This window comes from Rattus norvegicus, chromosome 6, assembly GCF_036323735.1.
Source record: "Rattus norvegicus strain BN/NHsdMcwi chromosome 6, GRCr8, whole genome shotgun sequence".
Taxonomy (NCBI): Eukaryota; Metazoa; Chordata; class Mammalia; order Rodentia; family Muridae; genus Rattus; species Rattus norvegicus.
In genome coordinates this window covers 63,977,996-63,995,915 of record NC_086024.1, presented here as the reverse complement: position 1 = coordinate 63,995,915, position 17,920 = coordinate 63,977,996, and the positions used below count along the sequence as shown (strand labels likewise).

The 17,920-nt window shown below is 38.8% G+C and overlaps 1 protein-coding gene and 1 long non-coding RNA gene across 12 annotated transcripts in view; both read right to left on the bottom strand.

The window, feature by feature from the left end:
- Immp2l (inner mitochondrial membrane peptidase subunit 2) overlaps positions 1–17,920 on the bottom strand; it is an 899,718-nt gene that overhangs the window by 700,991 nt on the left and 180,807 nt on the right. The gene's annotated exons all lie outside the window — the stretch shown is intronic.
- LOC120093204 (uncharacterized) overlaps positions 1–17,920 on the bottom strand; it is a 111,378-nt gene that overhangs the window by 39,562 nt on the left and 53,896 nt on the right. For both annotated transcript variants that reach the window (XR_010052224.1, XR_005486306.2), the window contains one exon: positions 1–17,920. This exon is cut by the window's left edge and continues 39,562 nt beyond it; it is cut by the window's right edge. This is a non-coding gene — a long non-coding RNA (uncharacterized LOC120093204).

Below are 17,920 nucleotides of genomic sequence, written 5' to 3'. Positions count from 1 at the left end.
GCCCCTATCTTCCCTTGCTCATTTCATCTTATACTTTATAGTCCATCATCATTGTCAAGGAAGGTCAAGGCACGAACTCAAGGCATAATTTCCTGGAGCAACTGAAAGGTAGTATCCTTAAGGAGCAACTGCTTATAGTTATGCTTCCTCCTGACTTCCTGGGGGTGCTCTGCTTACAGGCATGCTTCCTCCTGACTTCCTGGAGACCCACTACTTACAGGCATGCTTCCTCCTGACTTCCTGGAGGAGCACTCTTACAGGCATGCTTCCTCCTTACTTCCTGGAATAGCACTCTTACAGGCATGCTTCCTCCTGACTTCCTGGAGGAGCATTCTTACAGGCATGCTTCCTCCTGACTTCCTGGAGGAGCACTCTTACAGGCATGCTTCCTCCTGACTTCCTGGGGCACCACTACTTACAGATAGGCATTATCCTGACTTGCTGGGGGAGCTCTGCTTACAGGCATCCTTATTCCTGACTTCCTGGAAGAGCACTCTTACAGGCATGCTTCCTCCTCACTTCCTGGAGGAGCGCTGCTTACAGGCATGCTTGCTCCTGACTTCCTTTTTTTTTTTTTTTCCAGACAGCTCAAGCCCACCTGGCTAGATATGTCAATGAAAGCAGTGGGCTGAGCATAAATTAAAATCCCTCAGATATGAACACAGGCCAAGCTGTTTGAGACAATACCCCAACTAGGGTTCACAGGTATTTGTACTTTGTGTTCAATTGACAAAAACTATCTAGAGCACACAGCACAACTACACACAGGTTCAACTTCAGTCAAATTTTCTGATCCAGAATTGTTCCTGTCTAAAAGAACTGCAGGGACAGAAAATGGAGAAAAGATTGAAGGAAAGACAGTCCAATGACTGGCCAGGACCAAGGCCGAAAATTATTACTGACTTATGATGTGTTACAGACAGCAGCCTGGCATTGCTGTTCTATGAGAGGTCCTACGAGCACCTGAATGATAGAGACGCAGATAACTTACACCCAAATGTTGGACTGAAGCCGTGGACCCCTATGGCTGAATTAGGGAAAAAGATTGAAGAATCTGAAGGGGAGAGGGACCCCATAGGAAAACCAGCATACTCAACTAACTCAGACCCTCGGGGAGCTCCCAGAGACTGAGCCACCAACCAGAAACATACACAGGCAAATCTGAGGGCCCTGGCACATATATGGCAGAGTACCATATATGGCAGACTACTGCCTGGTCTGGCCTCAGTAGAAAAAGATGTGCTTAATCCCTAAGAGACTTAAGGCCCCAGGGAAGTGGGAGGCCTGGCATTGGGGAGCACCTCAGAGGCAAGGGGGAGGAGGTATGGGATGAGGAACAGTGGTGGGGTGATCAAAGTGGGGCAACGATTGGAATGTAAATAAATAATTTTAAATAAATAAATAAATATTTTTTAAAATGGTAGTATTTTAAAAAATGTTCTTAAATGACAAGAATTAGATGTGAAGAAGTAAGAATCCTTTCTTGGTGCAATTACAAACTGGTACAGCCCTGGCAATCAATGTGTAGATTTCTCAAAGGGTAGAAAAAGATTTACCACATAATTCAACTATATCATCCTAAACCAAATACCCAAAGGACTCTATGTCTTGATACAGGGATACTTGCTTATCCATGTTCATTACTGCTCTGTGAAAGCTAGGAAAACAGTCTAGATGTCTATTAACTGACGAATGGATAGTACAAATACAATATATACACATAACAAATTTTTACTCAAATGTAAAGTAAAAGAAATCAGAAATTAAAAATGGAACTGAAAATAATTATACTGAGTAAGGTAATCCAGACCGAAAATGACAAAATCATTTGTCCTCTCTCACATGATCTTCTCAAGCCTTTCATAGTTCTTGAACAAACTTCTTCAGATGGGAAAGGAAAAAAGAGAGTTGTGTGCCCTTTCCTACAGATGTTCCTTGTGTTATCTGTAACAGAACTAAAACTTCCTTGTTCATCTATGCAATTATCCACCTGTATCAAGTACTTCATATGAAAAGTACCTTGCAATAGGCATGCACACTGTGACTACTTGACATATTCCAATAAATTCAACACTTTTCTAATTTTATCAATGAAGAAAATGTAATTCATTCATGAATCCAAAACTTTGGGAGGATGCAGAAGAGGCATGCATACCATCAGGTAGGATAGAACAGATTTTTAAAATTTACTGCTTCAATAAAGTTAGTTTGTAAAAGGAAGTAGCCATATTTGAAAGGGGCATACAAAGTGACAAATCAGAGAAAGATACACCAATTCTCATGAGAACAGAAAAGAGAGAAGGAGGAGGAGGAGGAGAAGGAGGAGGAGGAGGGGGAGGAGGAGGAGGAAGGAGAGAAAGAGAGAGAGAGAGAGAGAGAGAGAGAGAGAGCATATAGAGACAATTTTACAGAGACAGGTTTCAAGTGAAGACAGAATGAGCCAGAGAATAAGCAGCCAGAAGATTAGATTTTCGGAGTTAGTTTGAGGCCAATTAGAGCAATTCAGTGAGAAGCCAAGAGAAGACAGTGAATCAGTCAGCTTGGAGAAGAGTTTGAGCTAGACAGCTAAGTAGATTCAGCCAGCTAGAGTTCAGAAAGAGCTAGAAAGGATGAGCTTATGCATCAGTAAGCCTCGAAGATGACAGTTACATCTGGCAAATAAAAGTTATTACTGGTACAGTAGTGCCACAAATCCTGTGGGGAAATAAAAACTGGACTCTGGTTAGAATTATGGCCTATATCACATGATGGAATTCACACCATATGCTGTCAACCTGACCAAGAACTTGTGACTGGAAATGTCACAGATAACAGTGGAATATCTAATCTATGACTTTGCTAAATTGAAATAGTATTAAACTGCTTTCTAAATACTTATCTTTATATATTAGTGCAACACCAAGGTTTTATCAAAAAAGTTTATTTTTGCAGTGGACAGTACCTAATACAGAGAGTCCCAACCAGTCAAAAAAATAGAGAGTAAGTGTTGGTAAAAGTCCTGGCCCTAAATGTGATAGTATGATATCTATAACATAACTCCCTCCACACCTCAATCCAAGGCTGGTACAAGAGGGGACAGAAAGATTTTGAGTCCAAGGTTAGGAAAGACTGTCTTCTGTGTAGAACAGGGCATTGTATTCTTGAACTCATAACAGCTATGGTTGCTTCTGTTAAATATACACAAAATCAATTCCAGAATGGAGGGGAGGGAGGCTTACAAAGACCTACTCCCCAGGTAAGGAGTTATGGAAAACTGAGAGTCGCTGGATGAGGAAGAACTACACAACATGCTCATTTTGTACCTAAATATTAAATATAGACCACTTTCATTTTCCTTCTGAGGTTTTTTTAACATAAAAAGATTACACAGAATATAGTATATTGTATAATATTTTGCTTCATATTTCAAAGATTGATGGTAAAATTTTACTAATACTTGCCTTCAACTTACTTTCTCACAGTTATTTTTTAATTATATATAATATTCTGTGAGTATGACTCTGTGTGTGTGTGTGTGTGTGTTTAAAGTCTAATTCTGTTAGAAAATTTCATTCTTAAAGTGCTTTGTTTCATGAGGTTCTTCATCAGATATGCTTAAGAAATGAAACACACACTCATATAGGTACATAACACCTTTAACTTATATACTTACAAAAATTGAGTGTTTCTATATACTAAGCTCCTTTTCAGTGCAGTAAACTGTATTCATGTAATATATTCAAATAATACTTTACTTATATAAAACTCTACATGTCTCCTTTTGTAGAATAGAGTTGACATTTTCAAAGTTATCTAATAAGTAGCAATGCTAATTATTAGAAAATTCCACTTTCTAGATTAGTTTGAATAAAACTCTTGGCTAAGATATAAAAAGAGGTATATAGATATTTCTATAGGCACTTTATAAGGAGGATTTTAGGAGTATTTACTTAAGTACAAGAAGAGAATTATCAACTGGAACAATTTACTTCATAACTGTGAAGTCTTCTAGCCAAGGGATTAATCACTAAACATTTCGATGAATGGTATTGGCTTTTGTTTGTTTGTTATTTTCGTTAAACATACACAACTGCGTCTCTTTAGTCACGCTGTCAAGATATAAAAGACATTTTAAAACCTTTTTTTAAATACCACACAGCAATGATCCCTTAGAGGCAGCAACTTTAGATGGTGCTTAAACAATGAGTTTTTTTTTCCTACAATAACAATTTTCTTTAAATTCATTTACAAAACCTCACCACACAGCATGAGGCATAATTTCCTGGTAAGCAACAATAAAGTAGAATTAACTATCCTCAAATGACTATGAAATTAAGTCAGCCATATCAGATTAAGATGACCATAAATGCAGTTAAAAACATGTTAATTTACACAGCCCCCTAACCACGTTTAATTGCCACATAAAAAATTCTAAATGCATTCCCTTTCCTGGCCATTCTGTTTTTTACAAGCAGAACAGTGTCAACTGTATAAACTTGTTTTTCCTAAATTGTTTTTATTTCATTCATCATACTAGAGCATTATTCACAAGCTCTAGCCATAATGCCTAAATATTTTTTATTAAACAATGTAATTAATTCCATCAAACTGATTTTCATGAGATAAGCAATGCCTCAAATATTTAGCCTTAAGCAACATGAGTCATCAAGACTAATGTAAATATATACTTAATATATGTGAATATATATGCATATAAATACGATTATGTATCCCTTCTTGGTACATTTCATCCTGTGGGACATATCTATCTTCCCAAAAACGGAGCATCAAGAGACAGCAAAGGGTAGTAGCCAGCATCTGGAATTACTGTTGTAATCCCTGTTACTCCGTGTGTAAACAACTCCATATGAACTGATCTCAGCAAGCCGTGAGCACCCCTAAGCAGTTCACGATAGGACCTCCTAAAATCTCTCAGCGCTCCTCCTCAGATATTCAATACGGAATTCACTGAGCTATTGGCTACTCCTCTTCTAGTTTCAGAAAGCAGAAACACAGCTTGTTGCTGCTCTCCTTCTGAGTACCTGACTCTCTGGAGACTGAGAATTGGAGACAGCCGGTATGCGTGCATACGTCTTCCTTCCTGAACTCGCTCGTTTCAAGCACTACACCAGTTTTAGCTGAGTATTCTTCTACCTTTTATTCCTGCTCCTGAAAACCAAGTAACTACCAGCTGCAGATAAATTATTTACTTCACTAGTTCCCCCATTGACCCCCAAGGGCTAAGGAAAAGAGCTTTTTGCATCCCATACTACATACAATCTTCAAAACGGAGCAATATATAGAACAGAAGAAACCAGTTCTGACCTGCCAGGGAAACACTAATGATGCATCGAATTATTTTAGCCTCCTTCATAACATAAGTATCTTTTGGTTTCTATAACTACCAAGCTTCATCAGAAGTTGGAAACTCAAAAGCACCCACAACTGTTAGCAAAGTAGAGATCTTCTGCGTGAACATATTTCAAAATACCTTAATACTGGAAGTTTCACCTAAGTCATGAGGCTGCAATTATCTCCAATTAAACTCTGCATACATTAAATTTCTATAGTATGTCCACTGCACGTAAAGTCTTCTGGTGACGTCAGCAGTATGACCAGTTCTATCAGGTTTATGTTCTTACAAAAATCAACAAAGGTGTTTGGAAGTGATGGAAAGATAAAGTGTCTTCTGTAATGAGAAACATGGATAAGGTTAAAAACAAAAACCAAGACAGTAAAAGGAGGAGGGCAGGGTTATGATATAGTAATCCAGAGATAGTGGCTGTCAACACTTCATTAGATGTCATTTTATCCCTTTTATCCAATGACTGACTCCCTCAAGTCCAAGTCAGTTGCACTTCTCAATGGATACTCATATAGATGGTGACAAAAATCCAACCTAGAAAGTTAATTTCCCGGTCTCCTTGACAGCTAGCGGTTTCATAGGGGCTGAGTCTTAGCAGGCAGATGCACCAACATGGCTTTGGAAGCAAAGTTTACACAATCAGGCGAAGCCCAGCTCAGTTCCCCTGACTGCCCTAACTCCCAAACAGTCAGAGAGAATTTTCATTTTCTGTGGTACAGGTCCCAATATCCAACTCCAACATTCATTGGTGTCAAAAGCTAGGACCAGGGCATAAGAGTGGGCTGAGAGACCCAGTAGTCAGGGAAGAGATCTATACCTTCCTTAAATTCGACAGAAACTGCAGATTTGCTGGCTGGCATCCTCTGTATTAAGCTGCCCTTCTCCCCAACAGGTAAATGTCCAATAGATACAGCAAGAAACAAATGAGTTGTGCTGGGATCACTATGCATTGTAGAGTCTCTTAGTTTCACAACTAGTCCTTGCTCAAATTGATAAGGGTCCATGGACTACAACCATGGCCCAGAGCTTAGGAGCATTTTTGGTCCTTTGGAGAAGGACTGGAGTTCAAGTTCCAGCACCCACACTGGGTAGCATGCAGCCACCTGTAACTCAAGCTCCTGGAAATCTGAAACTCTCTTTTGGCCTCCAAAGGCACTAGCTCACAGCTATAAACCTACAAAAATAAAAATAAGTCTTTAAAGCCTAAACTAATATTTTGGGAATGACTGCTAAAGATGAGCAAACAAAACAGGAAAGGGAAGGGAGTGGAGAGGAGAAAGTTAAATGGTTAGAGATGTTGACTTGTGAACAAGTTATGTTTCACTGGTGATTGACTATCAGTGGGTAAGATGACAAGGTGAGTCTTTCAAAGCAGCAGGCTGCATGGCAGAGTAGAAAGACCGTGGTGCTCTCCAGGGATGTTCCCAGGGCTCAAGCACACCTACCTCTCCATCAGAACAAATTGTCTTCACATCCTCCAAGCAGAACAACACAACAGACAGTGTGAAGGCAGACATGGGAATCTAGCTGGCCCTACCATGTCAGACTTTAAAGAAATTTACGAAGATGTAAAGCCGGGCCTCCCGTATTACAAGTATATTAATTTGGCAAACATTTTTCATCAAAAAAATCTTATTTGTATTAACATAAGAAGATTTATTAGTCTCGTGTGAAATGATGTTTTCAAATGCTCTGAATTTATCTTTCTCCAGGTAAACATTGGTAAGACACATATACAGATGCTCTTCCAGGTCTTCGATGTGTATGAATAAGCCACGTTGTCCTCAAACCTCGATTTGCATGCTATGAAATAACTATTCTTTCCCAAGCTTTAGGTTTCATTGGTGATGTTGTAACTACTAGAATAAACAAAACATTTAATTTTTATTAATTAATTTGTCCATATGCATATGTACAATGCTTGCAAGTGTGCCCGCACATGTACACATACACATAAATAATAAGATTTTAAAAACTTATAGTAACAAAGTCCTATAACTGTCAGAACTCTTTAATAAACAATAAAGTGTTATTTAAAAGACCAAGTTTTCTACACACATAAAATACTAGGCTGCCTTTCTAATTGCTGAAGTAGGAAGAACAATGTATTGAATAAATGGATTTAAATACCACTTTCACAACTTATTAGCTGTGTGGGCATCTGGTCCCTATTATTCTCCCCTACTACCAGTAGGACAAACTCAACGGCAAGCATATTAAAACTAAAATTGTTGTATTTTGCAAGCAATTCACCATCACTTAATTGCCTGGGATTATATGGGGTAATGTCTGTGTAATTATATACACTTGCTAATTCAATCACTAGGGAGGATATTTAGCAGCTAACTCAGTACCACATTTTCTTGCCACGGTTGCCATGTGACTGCACGTGACTAAATCAAGCAGAGAACTTCTGAAGAAAAATTTTTTAATTCAGTTCATGTATCTGTCCAGCTATATGCACTTAGCCTGACAGATATATGAACATTTTGAAACAAAACAAAACAAAAAACAGTTCCTTGCACAAATGCCTGTATCGATCTAAAAAAACTGCTTTTCTTTGTTGTGGAATGCTAGTTTGCCTTGGAATACTCCCTCCCACTGTAAGGAGACATGCTCAGAAGGAGAAAAAGAAGAAGGAGAGCAGAAGGTGTAAAGTTTGGAGCAAGTGAGTGAGGGAGGATAGGTCTGGGAGGGCTTAGGAGTAGGTGTGGGAAGTGGCACAATGGAAATGCACTGCATGGGTGTATGAGATGACCAGTTATAAGAGATGACAGGAATCTGAGATCAGTGAAAGCTGAGCATTGCATTCTCTTGTAGAAAAGGAACAGGAGCATCCCAGGACACAATGAACTCCAGGTTCATTGAGAGACTGTCCCAAAATAACAATGTCCTCCAGGGGTTGGGGAGAAGGAAAGAAATAACTGTTAAGGCTAGGTTCACATACAATGTGTCAAAAAAAAAAAAAAGCTTTTCCATAGAGAGAAAGGTATGTGATGTCAATTTCCAGCCTAAAGTCCCCAACCCCAAACACCCCCCTCCTACACACACACACACACACACACACACACACACACACTCACACACTCACTCACACACACACACACACACACTCACACACTCACACACACACACTTATGTGAGAATGTGATTGCCCAGCCCCTACTCGCTCCTGGTCTCATCTCCCCAAACACCTCACTCTAGCTCCCTATGTACACACTATGTCCTCTGTGTCTCTGATGACTTTCTGTTTCTAGAGTACTGTGCCCTAGCAAATGATTTCTTTTTTCTTCATTTCTCCATTCTTCTGTTCTTTCATTCTTTTATGTTTGGTGGGAGTAGTTAGAAGAGTGGTTTTGGTTTTTGTTATTGTTTTTGGTTATTTGAGATAGGTAGCTCTGACTCTTCTGGACACAAACTCACAGAGATCCACCTGCCTCTGCCTCCCAAGTACTGAGATTTAAGGCATGACCCCCCACACCTGGCTTGCCCTAGCTGATTTTTACCTGTCCTTCAAGGATCATCTAAATAATCTCCAGGAAGCTTCCACCTATGATTTGCACCCTCAAACCCATAAAATGAATAAAATTTATTTTCTTCCCACCACCCATAACATAAGACCTGATGGCTTGGGGAGGGTGTTTTGGGAGAAGACTACTTCAATTTATTTTTGAAGTAGACAGGATATGCAAGTATACATATATAGAGTATGGTTTTATGAATTTTGGGGAGTTACATAATCTACCTCAGTCATATTTTACTTATTGATAAAATAATAATCCCTGGATTGCGTCAGGTGTCACTGCATTAGGCATGCAGTTGGTATACATAAACAGCAGCACCTTTATTTACTGTAATTACTTTTTTACCAAAACCATATCTGCTGTAACAAAAATCTCCAGTATCAGAACTTTAAAAATCTCAGGAAGAAACTTAAAGAAGTAAGACAAATTTTAAATTCGAAGGTCTTAGCCTTTCCACTGCTAAGCTTTGGAAACTTAATGTGGTATAAAATTGATGTGCCGCAGTGGCCTTTGCGCAGCCCTGTGTTTCCTTACCTTCCAGGACTGCAGGAAGGATGCAGAATATAGAAGTGATACCCCAAACCTGCTCGGGGTCTGCAATGCAATCTACCAACCTGAATAGTTCATCCCTAGAAATAGTTTCATGCTTGCATGCATGTCTCACCATGCATAACTCAGCATGCATGACTCAGCATGCACGACTCAGCATGCATGACCCAGCATGCACATCTCAGCATGCATGACTCAGCATGCATGACTCAGCATGCCAGACATTGCTCCCCCATCCTTTACAACTGTCCATCTTTCGCTGTACTAGAGCAGTTGCTGCCTTTGCTACCACGCATTGCCAAACCTGCCATTCATACAAAGAATACTGTAATTATTATACAAGAGACTACAAGCAGGGCAGAGAAAGCTGTGGTGTCACAGGTTATGTAGGCAACACCTTCACTGACATAGAAAGGATAGTTATCGGCATCACCTACTCCGGGATCTGGAGGCAGAAAGAATATAAGAGATAGAGAGAGAGAATGGGACAGGTCGGGGGTACACTCATGGTGTGGGATACCCACTCTCCGTCAGGATACATGAGCACTGACTCTTCAACTCACAGTCACTGTCATTCACTTGCCAAAGATATCTATAAGACTGGGCCTGTCAACACCATGTCATAAAAGTAGGAAGGGCTCTTGTGGCCCCCATGCCTCCTAGAAAATTTATAAGCAAATAAAAGGCGATGGGGAAGGGTATTGAGACCTTTTGTTCAATGGTATACCCGTTTACCAATGACACACATGCTCCAGTAATGAAACTCCACCCACTTCTGTAAACAACCCTATTGGAGACTCAATGGGTTACAAACAAAACAAAAGTAGAATATGAATAACGTATGAAGAAGAAGGGTTAGCAGGAGGAAGAGTCAGAGTAGGTGGGGAAATGAATATGACTGAAACACACTGATGTGTTATAATAAAACCATTATTGTGTAAACTTAAACTTTAAAAACAGACAAAACGTTTAAAAAAATAAATTGCTAAAAGATGAAAAAGTTGGGGACAGAATGCTACAAGCTCAAATGCAGCTTTTAAAGCCATCCCTTTCAAAATAAACAAATACATAAAAGAATCAGGATTTCTAGAAAAATGGTTGACTCTCACACTGAGCAAAGAAATTATGGAAGCAGTGTGTACTTTGATTTATTATTCCAGAAAATGAGGAAATTTTCAAAGAATAATACTTGTTGCAAGCATTCAAAATTATAATCCACTAGAAAAGTGGTCAATAAACATTTCAACTAAGAACACTCAAGAGGGGAATGTTGGAACTAACTGGTGAGTGTAGCAGGGACGCCAATGTGCTTTGTGCAAGCATCCTCACATAAATGCATTCTCCTTTCCTAAGGGCAAAACGCATGATCTCCAAAACTCTCTTCAAGACTATGCAGTAACACAGGGGAGAAATTAAAGAGGAGGAGGAAGAGAGGGAGGGAGAGGGAAAGAGAGAGCAAGAAATGTATTTTTCATGTATACTGACATTGCAAAAAGTGGCAAAGAAGGATTAAGAATTGTTACAGATTAAAGGCTAAGAGAGACTAAAGAAGCAGGATGCCCTAGTACAACATATAAAGCCACGCACCAGTGGTTCTCAACCCATGGGTCACAACCCCTATGGCAATACTCTAGCTCCAAAAAAAATGTACATTATGATTCATAACAGTAGCAAAATTTCAGTTACAAAGTAACAACAAAAATAATTTTAGGGTTGGGAGTCACCACAAAATTAGACACTGCATTGGCAGGCCACAGAGTTAGGGAGGCTTACACTAAGAAGAAAACAAACTTTATAAAGTACAGATTGAGTGCACTGACAAATTCAAGCACGGATGCTAAGTTACATAATATTTTATCATCGTGGAATTCACTGATGTTGGAAACTGTACTGTCGTTATGTAAAAATATTCTTTACACTTAGGAAATCACAACGGAATATTTAGAGTGAAATGAAAGCAATATTATCTGTAACTTACTCTTAAAAGATTCTGGGAAAAGAATACCTGTGTATGCATAATTTCCTTACATATCTGCATTCTGTTTATTCATCATTTTCTCAGTTTGTATATACAATATATAATATACAGTGTATATAAAATATACACAACTATGTAAAGGAGGGGGAAGAAAGAATAAAGATAAATCCTAGTTTTCAGAGTTTATAGGTATTTAGAATATCATTCTTAGAACTCTATAGTTGAAATTATTTCAAAATACAAAGTTGAAGAGAATGAGAGTGTGACAAACACAGTCTCTCTCCTGTGAACCAAGCAGAGGTCCACATGGGGAGACAGCCAGACAATGAGAGTCATTGACAATGCTCTCAGATACATGGTGATTTCCCTTTGAGTCTGCATTGTGACAACATATATACTGAGCATATTGCAGCAAGTGTAAATAAGAAACTACAGTAGAAAAGAGAATAAAGAAAAAATCAATTCTGTGTAAATTGCTATCATAACTGTGTCAAAAGTATAGCAATTTGAAAAGCTCTCACAATGCACGCACAACAGAGCAGAGCCTAGAATTTCTGGAGTGATAATTGCCAGTTTGCTTTGATTGTGCTAAAATAAATGCATAATGTAGTTTTAGAGCAGGCTACTCCCACATTTAGTTATTTCCTTTCCTCATTAACTTCATACTAATTCTCCTCCTCAACAGAAGAGTTTTCTTTTTCAAATTCAAAAGCACGCAGGTAACAAGAGTCAATGCAATTAATTATACTGACATGTACTTCTCACTAGGTACCAGGCAACATTCTAATAGTCTTGATCTTCTTAGTAGTAACTGATGTCAAAAGGATTACTTGTAAAAATCATATTTTGTTATGCTGTCTTGCTTAACTTGTCGTGGTCTGAATAGGTTTAGGCCCCACAGATTCATGTGTCTGAATGTTGGGACATAGGAGTGGCACTACGAGGAGATGTGGCCTTGTTGGAGACAGTGCATTACTATGTAGGTGGGCTTTGAGATCTCCGATGCTCATGCTCCACCCAGTGTGGAATCAGAGCCTCCTCCTGGCTACCTGCAGGAGTCAGTTCCCTTCTGATTGCCTTCAGGTCAAGATCTAGAACTCTCAGCTCCTTCTCCAGCACCATGTTGACCTGCATGCCGCCATGCTCCCTGCCGTGATGATAATGGACTAAACCTCTGAAACTGTAACCCAGTCCTAATTAAATGTTTGCATTTGTAAGAGTTGCCTTGGTCATGGTAACTCTTCACAGCAATTGAAACCCTAAGACAATTCTCTAAACCTAAGATCTGACCACAAGGCTTCTTGCACTGAAAATAAAGTTTAAAACCAGGTACTGCTTTAATCCAGTCCCTTAGATGACTAGATGAGCAACGAATTACAGCTATGGTTGCCATTTGCTATAAAAATGAAAGGGGAAAAAAGTTACCTTAAAAATAAAGTCACCTGTTGCTCTGTTCCTTTACCCTTTTGACCATTCATGAAAAATGGAGTACTGCTGAGAAATTAAAATGCTACCAGAGACAAGGGAATAGAAAGAAAAAGTTAAAATGTTTTCTATCTGCATACATACAAAATATTACATACGTTAAAAACCCAGGGAATACTACTGCTCTAGTTCCAGCCTGTTGCTGGGATAAACCACTCTTACCAAAGCAACATAAGGAAGGAAGGGGCTTATTTCAGGTTGCACTTCCTGCCCATCAACCATGGATGAACACTCTTCACTGGATCAGTCTCTGGCTGGCTTTATAGATTACGCATTGCTATTTTTGAATATAGCCCAGGGCCACTGGCTGAGGAATGGTACTATCTACAGTGGGTGTGGCCTCCTGCGTCTGTTAATAAACAGAACAATGCCCCCACAAACATGCCCACAGACCAATCTGATCTAGGCAATTCTTCAGTTGAGGTTTCCTTTTTACAGGGAACTCTAGGCTGTGTCAAGTGACAATAAAAAACTAACAGTGTGATTTGAAATATAAATTTTATCATTTGCATATGGATGCATTTATCAAGTGTCAGATCATGCTGACTGGACTGAGTAGATCAATAACTGTAGCACCTCATAGTCTAGCTCATATCAAACGAGAGTTCCAGTCTCATTTTTTTTCTCACTATATCATCTAGACGGAAGTATGAACCAAACATTTTTCCCAATTATGGAAACAAGACTGAATGCTACTTAGAACCTCCAGAAAGCCCTGAGCTCACTCTGCTATTTGTAAGATTAGCATGTGATCTAAGATCAGCACAGCAGACACAACCCCTTAGGACAGGGTGTATCAGGGAGTATCTGCACATAGCAAACTCAGGATCAGCCTGGAACCATGCTCATGTGTGTGTGTATTCACGGATGTGCAGCTTACATAGATCTCCCTGCTAGCTGCTTCTCACCTGTACTAAGCACAGCTCTGTAGTTTCTGTCCAACCCTGTGAACATTCTTCATCCCACACATATTCAAATAATCCCTCTCCTGCTTGGAAAGTGATTTTGCTTTGCTGGAAACAAGTAATAAGAAGTGTGTAGAGGGAAATATACAGATGTGGGCTGGGTATGGTGGTGTATATCTTTAAGCCAGCACTCAGAAGGCAGCAGCGAATGGATCTCTGTGGCATCAAGGCTAGCCTGGTCTACATAGCAACTTCCAGATAGGTCAAGGCTAAAGAGAGAGACCAGTCTTTTAAAAACATAAACTACTATAAGACGATAAAATTGCACAATTGCAGTGACTTAAACTCATTATCATTTGTTTGGTATATTTGAAAAGATAATAGCTGAAATATTTTAAAGATCTAGATTCCTGCCCTGTCCAGACTTCACAAAACCTGGCTTCAAAATCTGGAGTATAGATTTACTCTAGTGTGTTTTTATCTCCCCAACTCTCTATCCATATATATATATATATATATATATGGATATGGATACATGAACAGCAAGGTGTTTTTTAATTCATAAAATGCTATGTTTTATAGAAGACACCATTGATCTAATAATTGAATAATTGAACCAATAATGTAGACCTTTTTCAAATCTTCACTACATGTCTGAAAATTGGATAGAGTACTTCTCTATCTTTAAGTATACTCATTTACATACAAATATAAATTCTAATATGACAAATAAAGAGAAATAAGACCCCTCAGACTGCTACCCTACAGGGGTGACACTGCACATCTCACAAGATTCAGCTCTAAGAAATACATTGGTTTGAAATATTATTGCACATCAAGTATCATTTCATTTATGAGATCCACTGGCAAAGCAATACATCTTCTAAAGGCTTTAATGTTTTGTAATACCCCCAAATTCCTCTGAAATGTGTTTTCCCTCATGTTTTTAAATGCATAAAATGCTGGCTTTATGTAAAAGTCTCAAGTAAAAGTGAGTAAATAATTCCTTCTAAAAATTTATTGGTTATTTAATAGACATGTTTTGCTACATGTGCATAAAATTGAATAGTGTACTTTCTAAAAAATACATTCATAAGAGTAGTGGGGTTTCTTCAACTGTACTTTCAAAGAAATACATTCATAGTTCTAGGGCTTCAACTTTCTGACAAAATCTAAAATTACTAGCATCAAAGTAAGCCAGAGGATGTTAAATTAGCATTAGCCACTGACTGGTGAGAATGAAAAACCAGTGGCTAGCATAAGGTCAGAAGGAATTTCAGTATGGAAACCAGGGCAGCTACAGGAGTAGTACTAGTAATTCATTAAAAATTAAAAAGTGGAGCTATTCTCAAAAAGCCACTTATACCAAGAAGACTAACATCATAAATACATCTTTAAGAATGGATTATTTGATATCAGCATTTATCAAGAACTAACCATATTTGAAAGGCTCTGGGATTTTGCTCCCTTTATAAAAGTTTTATCTAGTAGACCCAAGCTTGAATATACTATTAATGGCTGCCCTTTCAAAGCAATTCAAATTCACAGTGAACTCCATCTATCGCAAGTGTCATTATGCCGAAGTCTTAGACACCAAAGAATAATATGAATTGGTCCCTGGTCTTCAGCAATCACAGCCATGAAAACTGATTCAATATAATGTGATACATGCTGGAAAAAATGTGTCTAGTTCTAGATAGAAAGGAAGCAATTAATTTTGTTTAGAAACAGAGGAGCTGCTCCAGAGGAAAGATGATGTATTAAACCTTTGTAACGCATCCAAAACTGAAGACTAAGACTCACATACAAAATAGACTTCAGAGTCACATGTGAGTTCCTGGTCAATTCCCAGGTGGCCACATAGAATTTAGCAGGTCGTTTGGAAGCTACATCTAGTACTACGTCTACATTCACACTTCTGCTAGCAATGCTACCTCTCCAGTTACTTCTGCCATAACTAACCCACACTGAGCAACGGTCCGACTCTGGCTTTCAGCTTCCCAGTCTTTGAAGGGAGTTAGGAGTTATGCTTCGTGCTCCTTATTAAACCTTAGACGTCTATTTCATTGATGATTGTTTACACTTAGCCAGATTCATAAAGTCATGGTCAGGTCAAGAATTTTCCAGGCATGTGGAATACATCAGTGAACAAAACAGACAAATAATAAGTAACCTGTCCATAGAGAGCACAAAGGAAATATCTGTTGAAAACTTTTAAATAGTCTATTGTCTGCATCCTTAAACATGATTTCCCTTTTAGGACAGCACTAGTACATTTCCAAATGACCACTGACATATGAGGAAAAATCTAGATGATGACTCAGAATTGGTAATATTACCTTCAAGATCCCACATCTCTAACCTCACACTCATCAAAGAGGATTGGCAGCTTAACAAAAAGGTTGCACATTAATGAGATTCTCTCAAAACCAATTAGAAGATAGTCATCTTTGCCTCCTCAGACTTTTTAAGAACTAAGACATAACCAGGTAAGTTTTATTTAATGATGAATAAAATCTATACGAGATCAGAAATTATTAAAACTCACAATCTCAAATCTTTTCAGATATTCTGTTTCTATATCTGGGAATTTTCAACCTTGCCAGACTATTTTACAGTGTATGATACATGTGGTTTATTATTCGATAGGCAACAGAAACATATTCAGAGCACATCATGAGCAAGGAGGGGTTACTGAAGGAATACATAATAAGCTGGGGAAGAATGAGGCCCATCTGCTCTGAGAACACAGAGCCTAGAGATATCCCATGTGAGATAGGAGGCTGCCTTGCTTTGACTTTCCTAGATCTGCCTCTCTCCTTTGCTAACCTCCCATTTCCCTCTATTCCTTCTCCCATCAGCTCATGTGCGATTCTCTGTGCAGCTGCCAGAGACTCTTGCCTCCAGCAGCTTGCCTCTGCATGCATCCTTCTGCAACTCTCTGTTGCCTCCCTCTCTTTCAGATGGGGTTATGTGGCTTCCTTCCATACAGTGGGTTTCTCATGAAGCCCCATTAGGATCATTCTTTAATTGCAATGTTCAAAACAAAACCAAAGCCTTGGAAACATCTGCATAATGCATCATTCAGAGGAGGACTAAACATGATATATACCTTGAGGTTCTTTAAAACAAACAAACAAAGGAAGCCCTACATTAACTCTAGGCACTGTCAGTGAACTGGACATAAGAACACTATGACATACATTGTCACAAAAATAATGAATGCAAAGACAGAAGTCAAAAGTAACTCCCAAAATGTTAGGTCATCTCTTCAAAGATACAGAAGGCAAATGACCCCTGGTAGATAAATATGGCATATACTAGAAATGTACAATTCTGAAGGGTATGAAGAGTGAATGCTATCTGTCATAGCATATGTTAGGTTCAGCTTACAAATAAAAAAAACCACACTGTACACTTTTTCTTTTAAATGTATATAGTGTGCATGTACATCAATATTCAAGGACACATGAGTTCCATGACACATGTGCATAGGCCAGAAAACAATTTTGTGGAGTCAGTTTTCTCCTTGCATTTTTACTTCGGTTCCAAGGACCAAACTCAGTCATGGGGCCTGTGGGCCAAGTGGACTTAAACACAGAGCCATCTAACCAGTGTCACAAACACTATTTTTACAGTGGCATGGATAAATTGCCAGCAGTATCCTTAAATTTCCCTAGTCAGCCATAATTTGTACTCTCCAAGCTATGATACCCATCATATATTCATATAAGCCCCCACCCCCCAAAAAAGAGAGAGTAATCAATTTGGCCAATAGTTCACAAAGTTTCAACATTCCAGTTTGGCCAAGGAAACATAACCAGCACTTCATTTTTCTGTCCAAGATACACAATGAAAAACTGCAAACAAACTACCAACCAAGAACCAAAACAGAAGGAAAACTTTGAAATAAGGATGCTTTGTGTTAAACAGGGTTGTCTTTAAGACAGAAACACTGGAGTCGCATGAAAGGCTTCTCTTTTCCTGCCCAATTGAGGGTATAGAACACATGTCCCTCTTCTCTCCACACTGCAGATGCTACACACTGTCCTGGCATGGTGACAAAGTAACCCTGCTTAAAAGAAAGAGGAAATCAGGGAAGGTAGAAAAAAAGTATAAAAAGTAGAGATCCAGT